Here is a 15,212-nt window from a genome sequence, read left to right as displayed (position 1 = left end):
AATAGTGCAAAGCATGGAAGTAGCTGCAGAGTATGCTTTAAAGTTACACAGACGCACTAAGCAGCATGTAGCTAGCCAATCACAGGTACCATGCAAAAAAACATCCAGCATTTGACACAGAGCAAATGAACATTAACAGAGGTACCGCCTTAAGAACACACAACTGCTTTAGGTGTGGGGAGAAACATACAAGGATATTGAGTGCTGGGTTTGCCAGAAGTGAGGTCATCTTGTAAATGTGCACCATAAAAAAAACAGACACATGGAAGGGAAAATGTGGGTCATGAGAGGTGCATCATATTGTAGAGGAGAAAGAGAAGCCAAAAGCTGAAGACTGGGTATATGCTATGTTTACTGTTGTTAGCAGTAGCCAAAAGAAGAAATCCCCTTGAGTGGATGTTACAATTAATGGACAAAGAATAACCATAGAGATTGATATAGGAGCTTCGCTGTCTATAATCAGCCCAGACCTGAAGAAGACGTCTTTGTAAGCTTGAAAACTGCGCGCTCTCTCTCTCTCACCAACAGAAGTTTGTCCAATAAGAGGTATTACTTCACCCATCATCCGGCCCTCTGACTACTACCCTATGCCACTCATCCATGCGGGCACTCATGATACTGCGAAGTAGGACCCTCAGTAGATCAGAAGTGACTACAGGGCTCTGGGAGTAAGGGTGAAGGAGTTCACTGCACAGGTGGTGGTCTCTTCGATCCTTCCAGCCAAGGGTAAGGGGCCCAGGCAGAGGGACATGCATCCTGGAGGTGAATACCTGGCTGCGAGGATGGTGTCACCAGGAGGGCTTTGGCTTCCTTGACCATGGGATGCTGTTCTAGGAAGAAGGACTGCTAAGCAGAGATGGGGTCCACCTATCGAGGAAGGTGAAGAGCATATCTAGATACAGACCAGCTAACCTACTGAGGAGGGCTTTAAACTAGGTTGGAAGGGGGCAGATGACCAAAGCCCACAGGTAAGTCAAGAACATGGAGTCCTGGAAGAAGGTTTGGAATTGGGGGGGGGGGGCATGGGCTGTTATAGCAGGCATAAAGGTGAAACAAGACTGAACTGGGGGGGAGGGAAATCAAATCAGTATCTTAGATGTCTGTATACTAATGGAAGAAGTATGGGGAATAAGCAGGAAGAACTTGAAATGCTAGTAAATAAACACAACTATGACATAATTGGCATCACAGAGACTTGGTGGGATAATACACATGATGGGAATATTGGTATAGAAAGATACAGCTTTCTCAGGAAGAACAGGCAGGGAAAAAAGGGAGGAGGTGTTGCCTTATATATTAACAATGTATACACTTGGACTGAGGTTGAGATGGAAATATGAGACAGACTTGTTGAAAATCTCTGGGTAAGGATAAAAGGGGTAAAAAACAGGGGTGATGTCATGGTAGGGGTCTACTACAGACCACCTAACCAGGAAGAAGAGGTGGATGAGGATTTTTTAAACAACTAACAAAATCATACAAAGCACAGGACTTGGTGGTGATGGGGGACTGCAACTACCCAGACATCTGTTGGGAAGATAACACAGCAGGGCACAGAGCATCCCATACATTCTTGAAATGTACTAGAGACAATATTTTATTTCAGAAGATGGAGACAGCTACTAGGGGAGAGGCTGTTCTAGATTTGATTTTGACAGATATGGAGGAACTGGTTGAGAATTTGATGGTGGAAGGCAGCTTGGGTGAAAGTGATCATGAAATGATTCTAAGGAATGGTAGGAGGGAGAACAGCAAAATAAAGACAATGGATTTCAAGAAGGCAGACTCTAGCAAACTCAGGGAGTTGGTAGTAAGATCCCATGGGAAGCAAGTCTAAGGGGAAAAACAATAGAAGACAGTTGGCAGTTTTTCAAACAGACATTATTAAGGGCACAAGAGGAAACAATCCCACTGCGTAGGAAAGATAGGTAGTATGGCAAGAGACCACCTTGGCTTAACCAGGAGATCTTCAATGATCTAAAAATAAAAAAAAAATCCTACAAAAAGTAGAAACTAGGTCAAATTACAAAGGATGAATATAAACAAACACAAATATGTAGGGACAAAATTAGAAAGACCAACACACACAATGAGATCAAACTAGCTAGAGACATAAAGGGTAACAAGAAAACATTCTACAAATACATTAAAAGCAAGAGGAAGACCAAGGACAGGGTAGGCCCATTACTCAAGGAGGGGGAAAATATAAAAACAGAAAATGTGGAAATGACAGAGGTGCTTAATGACTTCTTTGTTTCGGTTTTCAACAAGAAGGTTGGTGGTGATTGGCTGTGTAACATAGTGAATGCCAGTGAAAATGAGGTAGGATCAGAAGAGGCTAAAATAGGGAAAGAACAAGTTAAAAATTACTTGAACAAATTAAATGTCTTCAATTCACCAGGGCCTGATGAAATGCATCCCAGAATACTCAAGGAGCTGACTGAGGGAGATATCTGAGCCATTAGCGATTATCTTTGAAAAATCACGGAAGACCAGAGAGATTCCAGAAGACTGGAAAAGGGCAAATATAGTGCCAATATATAAAAAGGGAAATAAGGACAACCCAGGGAATTACAGACCAGTCAGCTTTAACTTCTATACTCGGAAAGATGATGGAGCAAACAATTAAGCAATCAATCTGCAAACATCTAGAAGATAATAAAGTGATAAGTAACAGTCAGCATGGATTTGTGAAAAACAAATTCTGTCAAACCAACCTGACAGCTTTCTTTGACAGAGTGACAAGCCTTGTGGATTGGGGGTGGAGGGGAGCAATAGACGTGGTATATCTTGACTTTAGTAAAACTTTTGATACTGTCTCCATGACCTTCTCATAAACAAACTAGGGAAATGCAACCTAGATGGAGCTACTATAAGGTGGGTGCAAAACTGGTTGGAAAACCTTTCCCAGCGAATAGTTATCAGTGGTTCACAGTCATGCTGGAAAGGCATAATGAGTGGGGTCCAGCAGGGATCAGTTCTGGGTCCAGTTCTGTTCAATATCTTCATCAGTGATTTAGATGATGGCATAGAGAGTACATTTACAAAGTTTGCAGATGATACCAACCTGGGAGGAGTTGCAAGTGCTTTGGAGGATAGGATTATAATTCAAAATGATCTGGAGAAATGGTCTGAAGTAAATAGGATTAAATTCAATAAGGACAAATGCAAAGTACTTCATTTAGAAAGGAACAATCAGTTGCACACATACAAAATGGGAAATGACTGTCTAGGAAAGAGTACTATGGAAAGGGATCTGGGGGTCATAGTAGACAAGTTACATATGAGTCAACAGTGTAACGCTGTTGCAAAAAAAGTGAACATCCTTCTGGGATGTATTAGCAGGAGTGTTGTAAGCGAGACACAAGAAGTAATATTTTCAATCTACTCTGTGCTGATTAGGCCTCAACTGGAGTATTATGTCCAGTTCTGGGCACCACATTTCAGGAAGGATGTGGACACATTGGAGACAGTCCTGGGAAGAGCAACAAAAATGATTAAAGGTCTAGAAAACAGGACCTATGTGGGAAGATTGAAAAAATTGGGTTTGTTTAGTCTGGAAAAAAGAAGACTGAGAGGAAACGTAACAGTTTTCAAGTTTGTAAAAGGTTGTTACAAGGAGGAGGAAGAAAAATTTTTGTTGTTAACCTCTGAACATAGGTTAAGAAGCAATGGGCTTAAATTGCAACAAGGGAGGCTTAGGTTGAACATTAGGAAAAACTTCCTAACCGTCAGGGTGGTTAAGCACTGGAATAAATTGCCTAGGGAGGTTGTGGAATCTCCATCATTGGAGATTTTTAAGAACAGGTTAGACAGACACTTGTCAGTGATGGTCTAGATAATTAGTCCTGCCATGAGTGCAGTGGACGGGACTAGATGACCTGCTGAGGTCCCTTTCAGTTCTATGATTCTATGAAAGGGTTGTTTCATTACACCTGCCTCCCATTTGGAGTGTCAGCAGCTCCAGGTATTTATCAAAGGGTGATGGACAATTTATTCCAAGGGATGCCTCATGTCTGTGTATACCTTGATGATAGTCTGATTACAGGGGAATCTGAGTCAGAACACTTGCAAAATTTGGATCAGGTATTACAAAAATTGGCTGATGCAGGTATGTGTCTTAAGAGGGAGACATGTATCTTGCAGGTACCAAAGTCATTTACCTGGGACACAAAATTGGTGCAACTGGCTTACAACCAGTAGAGGAGAAGGCATGGGCACCACGACCAAAGTCAGTGTCTGAACTGAAATTCTTTCTAGGCCTGCTAAATTATTATGGTAAATTTTTATCAGCTTGGCATCTGTATTGGCTCCACTACTCAACTGTTACAGAAAGGGATAAAATCTCCAGTCCAGTCAAAAACAAAAAAAATATTAAAGTCATCAGAACATTTAGTTCATTGATAGCCAAAAAGAACTAATATTGTCTCATGATGCTTCACCATATGGGGTGAGAGCAGTATGTCAGAGGGATCTGAGCATCCCATCAGTTACGCATCAAGGTCATTAGCTTCAGCAGAAAAAAATTCCTAACTAGAACGAGAAGGGCTAGGAGTGGTTTGGGGGGTAAAGAATTGCCATATTTTACCTATATGGCAGGAATTTTATTTTACATTGAAATCATAAACTTAAAGGTCTGTTTGGTGAAAGCAAGTCTGTACCTTCTATTGCATCTGCCAGAATTCAGAGATGGGCTCTCACCTTTATCATCTTAAGACTACAAATTTGATTATAAACCTGGAAAGCATTGGGTAATGTGGGGGCTCTGACTAGGCATCCCATACCAGCAGCCCCCCCCAAGAAGTACCTCAGCCTACAGAAGCAATCCTCCTTATTGAACTACTGTCTACTTCTCTAACTGATGCCGCACAGCTAAAAAGAGAGAGAGACCCGCTATTGTCTGAAGTGCAGCAGATGGTTACAAATGGCTGGACAGAGAGGGTAAGTACAGAATTCCAATCTTATTACTCCTGAAACAAGTCTTTAAGTGTCCAGGTGATCATACTTCCAGTAAGTAGACTGGTGGTGCTAAAATTGTTACATGATGCACATCCTGGCATTGTACGCATGAAGGGGCTTTCATGCAGTTGTGTGTAGTGGCCAGGAATAGATTGGGAAATCAAGACTTGTATGACAGTGAGTGGTTTGCCAGTCCAGCCGCCATGCTCCACTAAAAGTTCCTTTAAACCCATGTCAGTGGCTTCCATGACACTTTTGAATAAGTGATGCTCCATTCAAAATGGATTGAGGTGCACACAGTGCTCTCTACTGCAGCTGAGATTACAGTTGGAAAATGTAAATTGCAGTTTACCAATTTGGTTTGCCTGAGACAGTGGTGAGTGATGATGGTATCCAGTTCACTGGTGCTGTATTTCAGAATTTATGGAAAAAACCCAGCATCAAACCCGTTAGAACAGAGCCATACCACCCTTCTTCACATGCCCTAGCACAGTGGGCTGTGCAAATAATGAAGATGATGGCACATGGTAGCATAGAAGCCAACCTGAGCAAGCTTCTTTTCTAGTCTGCTGTGACAGTCCACAACAGGAAAGTCATCTACAGAACTCTTAATGGGAAGGAACCCAAGAACTTATGTGGCCTCTCTACACCCTGATGAAGCTGCTAAGGTGAGGGAAAAGCAGACAGCCCAAAAGTTATATTATGATGTAAGAGCATCACCAAGAACATTAGGCATAAGTAATGTAGTATATGTTCTTAACCAGCGCGGACCATGGCAAAAATTATCAGGTTGCATCACAGCACACGTGGGACCACTTTTTGGATGATGACTGAGTTACCGGCGGGTGGGGAGGCACATTCAAAGGCATCAGAATCAGGTTCATCTGTGGTACCATGAAGAATTGCCTATAGAGAATTCTCATTTGGATGTTGAGATACCAGGTATTACGGCATCATTAGACTACCCAATTGCTACATCCAGAAATAGTGAGATTGTGGAGGACCACATACCAGCCACTACAGTTGACTTGGAAGATAAGGCTGTAGAGGTGGTTGTAGTATCAGAGAGCCCTTCTGCACCTGCTGCTGATCAAGGACCACACGTGTTTCAATTGCGCCATTTCAGAAGGTCTCCCTAAGGCAGAGACAGACTGGATTTGTAGTAATAAGACAATTATGCTAGAGAGGGTGTCACACACCCATGCCTCCCACCCCCCAGGGGGTTCCCTGGGAAGGCAAATCAGCACTGTATGTTGCTAACGCTGTTGTAGGCATTGCAAAGTATTCTGGGAAGGGTTAAAGGTGTAAGTGTGGGTAAAAGGCTCCTTTGCAGGTTGCAAAAGACCAAAGAGGGAGGGAGAGAGCAGAAAACGAGTTAACTCAACACTTCGGCTAGCTCGGTCCAAAAATAAGATGCTGGCTCCAGCTCAAGGCTACAGCACGCAACCTAGGCTCGGTGGCCTGCCAAGAAAGATGGGGGGGGGGGCTGGATTCCAATTCCGACCAGCCACGAGAAGAAAAAAAAAAAAGATTCAACTTCATAAACCTCCAGTGGCTGCAAACCAAGCAAGACAGTGAAGGCCAAAGAGAGGGAAAACAACTGATGTAGTGTCTCTAAAGCCAGGACGTTTGGGAAAACTGAAGAAGCCATGAAAGGCCGGCTTGGACCGGTACAGAGAGCACGGGGGGTGGGGGGCAGAAGCCCCGGATCGAGACGCCCCCAAAGGACCCTAAGGTTTAAAACCCTCCCAAGAGCTGAAGCAAATTGGAGATTGGCAGCGGACCCTGGACGACCTGTGCGCACAGGACAGAACTCCATTACACCCAGTCCTGGCCAGCCTCGGGTAGTGCGTATGTGAGTATGAAAGTGGGTTAGGGCTAGGGGCACTAATGCTTTCTTCCTTCCTCCTGAGTGACGTGGGAAGCACCCATCACGCTCTGCTGTTATTTTATTATTTTATCAATAAAGCTTTAAAACTCAGTTGCTTGATGTGCTCCGTCATCTCTTCCCCCACAACGATCCTGTGGCCTCAGCCTGATCACCTAACGCCTCAGGCAGATTGGTAATAGAAATCTGTCACAGTTTTGGTGGAGATTTGTGGGGTCGGGGGAGCCCTGCAAAGCACACCAACTGCTTTGCCCTTGGTATTTCAAGTTGCTCTGTCTGGCACTGTTAGTATTGCATGTTGGGAATTTTATAATTAAAGGTGAGCCCCACCCTCAGTTGTAGTATGACAGAGAACCGGAGGGAGGTTTAGCATTCCTCTCTCCACCCCAGTTAGCAGGGGATGGGTGCAGCTGGGTCTACCCCCGGTCGTAGAAGTACTGGGCAATAGGAGGTGGGCTTAGAGACCCTCACTCCACGCAACAGGTATCCTCGGTGCATACGCCCTCAGTCATAGTATGACTGAGTTAAAAAGGAGAACATAGGGTGTCTCGCTCTGCCCAGGAAGGGTTGTAGTATATGTATCCTCAGTGGGATCGGACCGAGTAATACGGAGGGAGGCTGAGCGTCTCTCCCTCCGGCCCCGCAAAGGCGGGGGTGAGCATTGTAAGCCCCGGTGCCAGTGTGGGCAATGTGAAATCTCAAGTAATTAAAAGACCTTCAGAGTTGTACTAAGGGATTGTGACAACATGTTCAGGAAACGGAAGGGTACAGCTGCGGACTTGGGAGTCCCACAGTTGTGGGCTATGGCTTCAACAATGGGTTCAAGGCCAGACTTATGGGCATTAGGGAGCGTGGACATGGTAGTCTGGCTGCCCGGTCAGCTGGCGTCACGGGAGGCAGGCGGACCTGATGCCCGAGCCATGGGGGAAGGCAGCAAAGAGGGACGGGACCCTCTGCCTCTTTCAAAGGGGGGGGGTAAAGACCTCTCCTGGCTGGAGAGGGCTCTCACCAAAGTGGGATACAATCCCTGGGGTTCCATGGCAGAGCTTCAGAGAGGCATGCATACTTGACAGGATTTACTAGACTTGTATGCCAAGTATAAAAAGCAAAAGGAAAAAACCTATGGGCAGCTGTGGGATTAATTTGGACTGCAGCAGCCATGTGGTATCAAATGTTGTCGGGACAGAAAGAGGAGTTGGGGAAAAGGGAAGAGGTGTGTACCCGACAGCTGGTGGAAATTGAGCAACTGAAAGCATAAATTACTAACCAGGCAGCAACCCAAGCCTATGACCAGGAAAAGTTGCAGGCCTTAAAACAGGACTTCCAGGCAGAAAAAGCAAAACACACCCACCTGGAAGCACTGGCTAAGCAAGTACCGGTCCTTCAAGGACTTGTCAAAGACTTGACCATTCGTGCTCAGGATATGCTGCAATGGCAGTGTGCCCGCCATGAAAAGGAAATTGAACAGTTAAAACCTCAGTTAGCCGTACATTCAGTCCAGGTGGCGAGCCTCACGGGGGATAATTTGGGTGACCCCTGTGAGGGCTTTGATCTCTCCCTTTGTGAGGATCCTCAATTTTGGGCGGAACCTTGTTGCACCCCTATAGCGGCCCTCATTAAGACCGAGGAGTGGTCCAGTGGGTGAAGGGGGAGAAGGTCACATGTACGGAACCCCCAACTACGGAGAGAGCACTCCGTGGGGTAATTATGAAGAGGAAAGGGACCAGGAGGGGTGGGAGCTAAATAAGGAGCCCACCTTCCTTACTAAATTGGTAGTGGAACAAAGCCTGTGCCCATGGAAAGGGACAGTGCAGCAAGAAAAAAGAATTGGGCCCAGACAAGCAGGCAGGCAGCACACAAAAATATTAGAAAACAGGTTGGAAGCCCTAAAAGCATAGTGGCAGGAGTAAAGGAAGCAGTAAGTACAGGCATGGGAAATTCAGATCCCTAAAATAGTACTTGGAATGGTAAAATCTGAGTTAATAAAGTGTCAGTTTGGGAAATAAGCAAGTAATTAAAAAAAAAAGTTAACTTTGCAGAGGCTGGAGAGAATTAAGCAGTTAAATGTTGTAACAATGTTAAAAAGGAAAAGTATTATAGAAAGAAAATTCTTGGCTTCTTTGCAGCCATTCTGAAGGAAAAATGGGCCCTTTTCCAAAGGAATGTCTGTAAATAAGCCAGGCAAAGAGACTATCTAATTAAAATCATTTGACTATGGACAATTTAGTCAAATTTGCTAAAAGAATATAAGGGGGTTCTATTGGAACTTAACTGCCCCAAATGTATAAAAAAATGTAATTTATATACAGCTATGTAAAAACAGAGCAGTGTATATTATAGAAGGGATAAAAAAAATGCAAACATAACATGCTACTTAATTACAATCCTATTAGGGCTCCAAAGGGAGCCACAATTGGTTGTGTTTTCTTTTTCAAATTTTTTTATGTTTTAAAAGCAGGAGTTGAAAGTGAACAGTAATCAGAACTCTGGTGAAAGTTAATTGTGTCCCTTTTAAGATAGTCTCTGAGCTGCTGATGGCTTTGAATCCAAAAGCAAGCCAAAAAGCATTTATGTTAATGCAAATTACCTAACTAATAAAGGTAAAAGCCATTGAAACCTGGCCTGGCTATAAAACAAACACAAGAAAATATAGTGGTAATTTCTCTGTTTTGCCTGAAATCAGCAAGGATATTTGTAAAAAAAAGAAACATTTTAATCAATAATCTGCCACCCCAAAGGGGTAAAAATATGGGGGTTTTTTGGTCTCTCAGAACAACAGGAAAAGTTGATACCAGCTGAAGAGCAATCCAAAATATCAGAAATCTACTGTCACAATAAAAATGGTGTTTTGTGTTCTATGTTTTATCTTGTGTTGTCTGTCTTGTAGCTAGCACTGTTGTGTACCAAATGCTGCAGAAAAACCTCCTCAGGTAGCAAACACCATATTAGGAGAAATTGGTTTTGGAGCAGGAATTATAAATAGTGTAGACCTGCAAGTAATTAAAAATAAATTAAGCTCTCTGTCCCAGCTACAGGACAACCTAATACAAAAACAAATGAAAATAAAAGATCATACTGCTATTGCACATGGAATGTACTGAAATGCTGATACTTGCTTTGTCCATCTTGAAATACAAAATGTTTTGGGTAATATCAGGAAACAGTAAGGTATTAATACACTTGCTAAAGCAAAGCAAAAAATCGCTGTTTAATACTTATCAATACAAATGAATGCAGTATGTTTCTGGCATAGTAAGGCCAGACCTTTTAATTGGGAAATTGTTGTTAAAAAAGCACACCAACAAGCTCTGAAAGCAAACATATAAAAAGTTAGCCCACTCCTCAGATGGCACATGGAATCCTTCTGGCTACCCCAGACCTCAAGCCAGTGGGCTGGGGAGGGAGGGAAGCTACTGGACACCAGGGGTTGTACCAAGTGGACTCCTCAAAAGTGGGTGTGCTTGTCCTTGCCTGTTGCTCCAAAGCCCTGTAGTAAAGACATTTCACTAAAATCCTGTATGTAAAATAAATTAAATAATAAAACCAAAATACTGTATAATGGCCAATGTGTATGTGTTAATTCCTGAAAAAAGGTGTTTTAAGAGGATGGAAGTGTTAGCAACCCGCTAGTAAACAAATGTAAATGTAATGTAAGTACTGTGTTTACCAATAATTACATTTACTGTTTGCCACAACCAAAAAAAAAAAAAGTCTTAGCTTTGCTTAGTGGAGGGAGGAACTATGTAAAAACCTGCAAGGCCATAAAGGCCACTTTAAATAAAGAAAAGGCCAAGTATAAGGGAATCGTTGTTAAAAACATCCGGGGATGGCAAATTAAAAACAAGGTAATGTTGCAAAAGCTGGAAAAGGCAGCCCACACTCCGGACACCAAGTGGGTGGGTCTGTACTCCATTGTGAATTGCATCTCCCCGGTAGTTTACCAGCTTCAGCTACCAGGCAAACTAAAATGGGCGCTGCCAATCAGCTCAAAACATATGCGTCTCCCAAGGTTTCTGGTCATGGCGTTGTGGGCCTCGGTTGTGGACCAGCCATCTACCTGGACCATCTGGGTTTCCAGCTATCCATGGAATTATCTAAATCATAATTATAAAAAGGAAAAATACCTCCAGAGGCTCTCCCTAGCTGGAGCTGCCGAGGAGGCCCAAGCCACAATGTGGCACAAGGCTGGAGGGAAGGTGCCGTAAAAACAGTGCATAGTCCGAATAAACACAGCAGGGCCACAGCAAAATACCTGGTGGGTGGCCCCAAACCTCCCCTGGATCCCATGGGGACATACCCTGTTCCTCCTCTGGTGGTCTAAAATAAAAGTAAAATGGGAAGCCCTTTGGCAAGCAATAGCAATTACTAATCTCGGAATGTAATATTATTGTTGTAACCTCCTAAACCAGGCAAACAACATCCATGCCAAAAGCCAGGGAGGGTTGTAATGGGACAACTAATTTAAAAAGTTTTTCATCCATGCCTCAGTTTCCCCAATAGGCGCATTTGTGTTGTTCTCTTTCTTTCCCTCTTGCTTTGTTAACAGGAAAAGGCAGTAATAGCGAGAGCCCAGGAACATCCTGAACAAAAATGGTGGGACTGCTCTTGCTGCTTCAAGCCTGCAAAATTCGTCAGGGCAAAACAATACAAATGCTTCATCCTTTACCATGTTGCAGCACACGTTTAATCTGGAGAAAGCTGCCTTTGCCACAGCCATCGGATGGGGCATCTATGCCAACAAGGGAACGTGTTATGCTATGTTACTAATAAAGCCAGAAGCCACTACTGGCTAGTGTATGCAATTGTTGCTGCTCTAACCATTTTATTTGTGCTATATTGCTGTTTATGTAGGAGATCAACAGTGACCCTAGCCACCATGTCAGAGGGAGGGTAAAAACCTAAATGATGACCCTTCACAACAAAATATTGATTCGGGGTCAAGGGGGGGAATGTCACACCCCCATGGTCCCCCCCCAGAGGGTTCCCTGGGAAGGCAAATCAGCACTTTGTTGCGAACGCTGTTGTAGGCATTGTAATTTTAATCTTGTAATTTCCTGTGGATTAGGGTAGTTTACCCCAACCTCTTAGTTAGGATGTTTTATTTTGTTGTGTTGATGTTTAAAGTTTATGATTACTAATAATTTAAAGGGGGAGGAATGTAATGTTGTTAGTATTTTTGTTATGCTTATCACCACCTGATGGCCACAGTGTGAAGAGCTGTTTACTCTTAGAAGCCCTAAGACTCTACTGAGCATGCTCCAGCCAGTGTGGGAGGAAGTTTTACCAAGATGGAGGCTCATTCATGGTCTATGTGAACTTGTACCAGAATAAAATCTCATTTTACAGTTCCACAGTTTCTACGTACTACAAATATTGATCTCCATCCTAAAATATGATTCATGCATTGGATTTCTGAGATGGTGTTTTGGACTATCAGGGGAGAAAACCGTTTCAGCACACTCCCTTACAGTAACAAGTCCAGTGACTTGGAAGCTATTAAGGCTGTATGGGCCCATATTTTGATAATGGGGAATATAAAATTCTTATTTCTAGATCATTCTAATGAGTATAATTACACAAAGACAATTGGATAAATTAGTTTTCTTAAATTTGCCTACTGGAATAAATGATTTAGCAATGTATTTTACAACTAACATTATTAATTTTGCTTCTTGCCCTTAATCTTTCCAATTTTGCCTTAGTAGACAAGGTTACCGCAGTGTCTGTAGTATTATCAAAATTTTCCTAACAATAAATCCTGAAAATTCAGCAAAAATAAACGGTATACATGGAGGACCATAAAGTAATTTCCAACTAGTTTTTATCCCTAAATTGGCCATTAGATGTCACTGTTTTTACTTATGACATTTTCTTTTCATGTTCACAGTGGTGGTGTAGCTGTGTCAGTCCCAGGATATTAGAGTGACACGGTGCTGGAGGTGATATCTTTTGTTGGACCAATTTCTGTTGATATGAGAGAGAAGCTTTTGAGCTTACACAGAGCTGGAGAAGAGCTCTGTGTAATCTCTAAAACTATCTCTCTCACCTGAAGAAGTTGGTCCAATAAAAGATATTACCTCACCTGCCTTGTCTCTTTATTTTCTTTTCATGAAAATTTAGTTTAGTTACTGTTCAAGATGCTCTGTCTGAACAATGCAAAACATTGTGCTTACAGAGCACCAAGATTCCGCTTTAAACAAGACACTTCATTTATTTTCATGTATGATGGAATATAACATTTTATTTATATTATCACAATACTGTACAATGTGCCTCTATTGGTCAAATAATTATTTTTCTAATAGGAACTTCCTGGGGAAGGGTTTCCAGAAAGAGTGTCCTTTTATAGTTGGACCTAGACACAGTCAGGCTTGGGTTCAACCTGATGAGTTCTGGCAAGGAGTTGTATACAGATGGTCCTCTTACAGAGAACACTGTGCTCCCCCAGCAACCAGTACTCTGAACGTGGTGTCTCCAGTTGCACTGTCCCTCTGCAGAAGTGGAGCACAAGGTGGCCTCTAAGGAAGTTAGCTTCCACTTCACTAATATTTATGGATTAAGATGAAAGCTTTGTATTCCAAAGGGAAATGAGGAATCCACAGAGGGAAAAAATATGGCATTGGGGCTAATGCTGTCCCTACTGAAAGCAATGACAAAGCCCCCAACTCACTTCTATCGGGTAGGATGAGGGCCTTACACAGGTTTTTAACAATGTAATTTCCCATTAGAATGCTTACATTCATAGGCTCTACTTGCAGTGGGATTCCCTTTGTTTTGAGTCAGATGGGGGTACTGTACATTTTCAAAGAGTTGGGCATTTTCCCCAAATTTTATTTTCATTAATTCACCGTCATTTTCACTGAACAGAGCAAAATCAAGGAATTTCCTCCCAACCCTTTTTCATGAGACCACTGAGCAATCAACACTTGCCAGGTTCATTTTACAATTTAAACTTATTCTCGGCTTAAAACAGAACAGGCTTTGGGTGTTGCATCTATTTTAAAAGGCAGGAAACACATTCAGGGTAACAAGATGCTGCTTCAATTGCTATAACTCTAAAGATACAGCTATGACTAAATGTGTTTGGATAATGAAAGAGATTCATGTTTGCCTACCAAACAAAGCCATAATGTTTGAATCACGCTCAGGTAATTATGGCATCAGTGGTTCCCTGGGGACCTCTGGACATAAGCAAAGAGACCACGTCTACTTTATGATGTGTTTGCATTCCTAAGAGCACCAAATTATGGCCAGGACTAATGGGCTGAAGATGCTTAAAGCAGGTCTAGGGCAGGTCATTTGCAATATACCACCATTTTGAAAGCTATCACATTGAGGGAACACCATTCAAAACCTAATTTAAATAATGTTAATGTCTGCCATGAAGATATATTCTGACATTTATAGGTTTTATGTCTATTTCTGCACTTTGCTGAAATGGATGGGCTGTGGGTGGACCTATGATTATTGTTGCACATTAATAATGTTGAGATAAAAATTGTGGAGGCAGTTTGCATTATGCCAAGGTAACTACAAATGAGAGAGAGAGAGAATCTACCAAGTAATTTTCTGGTATTACATATTTATGTAAATAACAATTGGAAAGGTTCTAGTTACTTATTTTAGCTGCTGAGATGCCTAAAGCTTTGAGTAAGGGGATCTAAGAGAGAGGAAGGAGTTTTCACCAGTATTAAGGGGGAAAAAAATCAAAACCTCCTTTCAGCTCATTACAAATGCTAATAAATTAAACGTTATGACACCCCCTTGGGGTAGGTGTGTGTGTGTGTGTATGTATGTATGTATGTGTATATATGTATGTATGTGTGTGTGTGTGTATGTATATATATATATATATATATATATATATATATATATATTCCCATTTGTATAGCTAGGAGAAATGGGGCACCTTGGTTATGAACAGTCTGTGGGAGAGCCAGGGATAGACCCCAGATCTCCCAACTCCCTTTTCTTTGGTTTAATCAAAGTCTAAATTCTTCCCCTCACTGACATGCACAAACAAAATAAAATGTACCACTGTCATAAATATAGAGGGAAGGGTAAACACCTTTAAAATCCTTCCTGGCCAGAGGAAAAACCCTTTCACCTGTAAAGGGTTAAGAAGCTAGGATAACCTCGCTGGCACCTGACCAAAATGACCAATGAGGAGACAAGATACTTTCAAAGCTGGAGGGGGGAGAAACAAAGGTTCTCTCTGTCTGTGTGGTATTTTGCCAGGAACAGAAAAGGAATGGAGTCTTAGAACTTAGTAAGTAATCTAGTTAGATATGCGTTAGATTCTGTTTTGTTTAAATGGCTGATAAAATAAGCTGTGCTGAATGGAATGTATATTCCTGTTTTTTTG

Source organism: Natator depressus, chromosome 1, assembly GCF_965152275.1.
Source record: "Natator depressus isolate rNatDep1 chromosome 1, rNatDep2.hap1, whole genome shotgun sequence".
NCBI lineage: Eukaryota > Metazoa > Chordata > Testudines > Cheloniidae > Natator > Natator depressus.
This window is presented reverse-complemented; position numbering follows the sequence as displayed.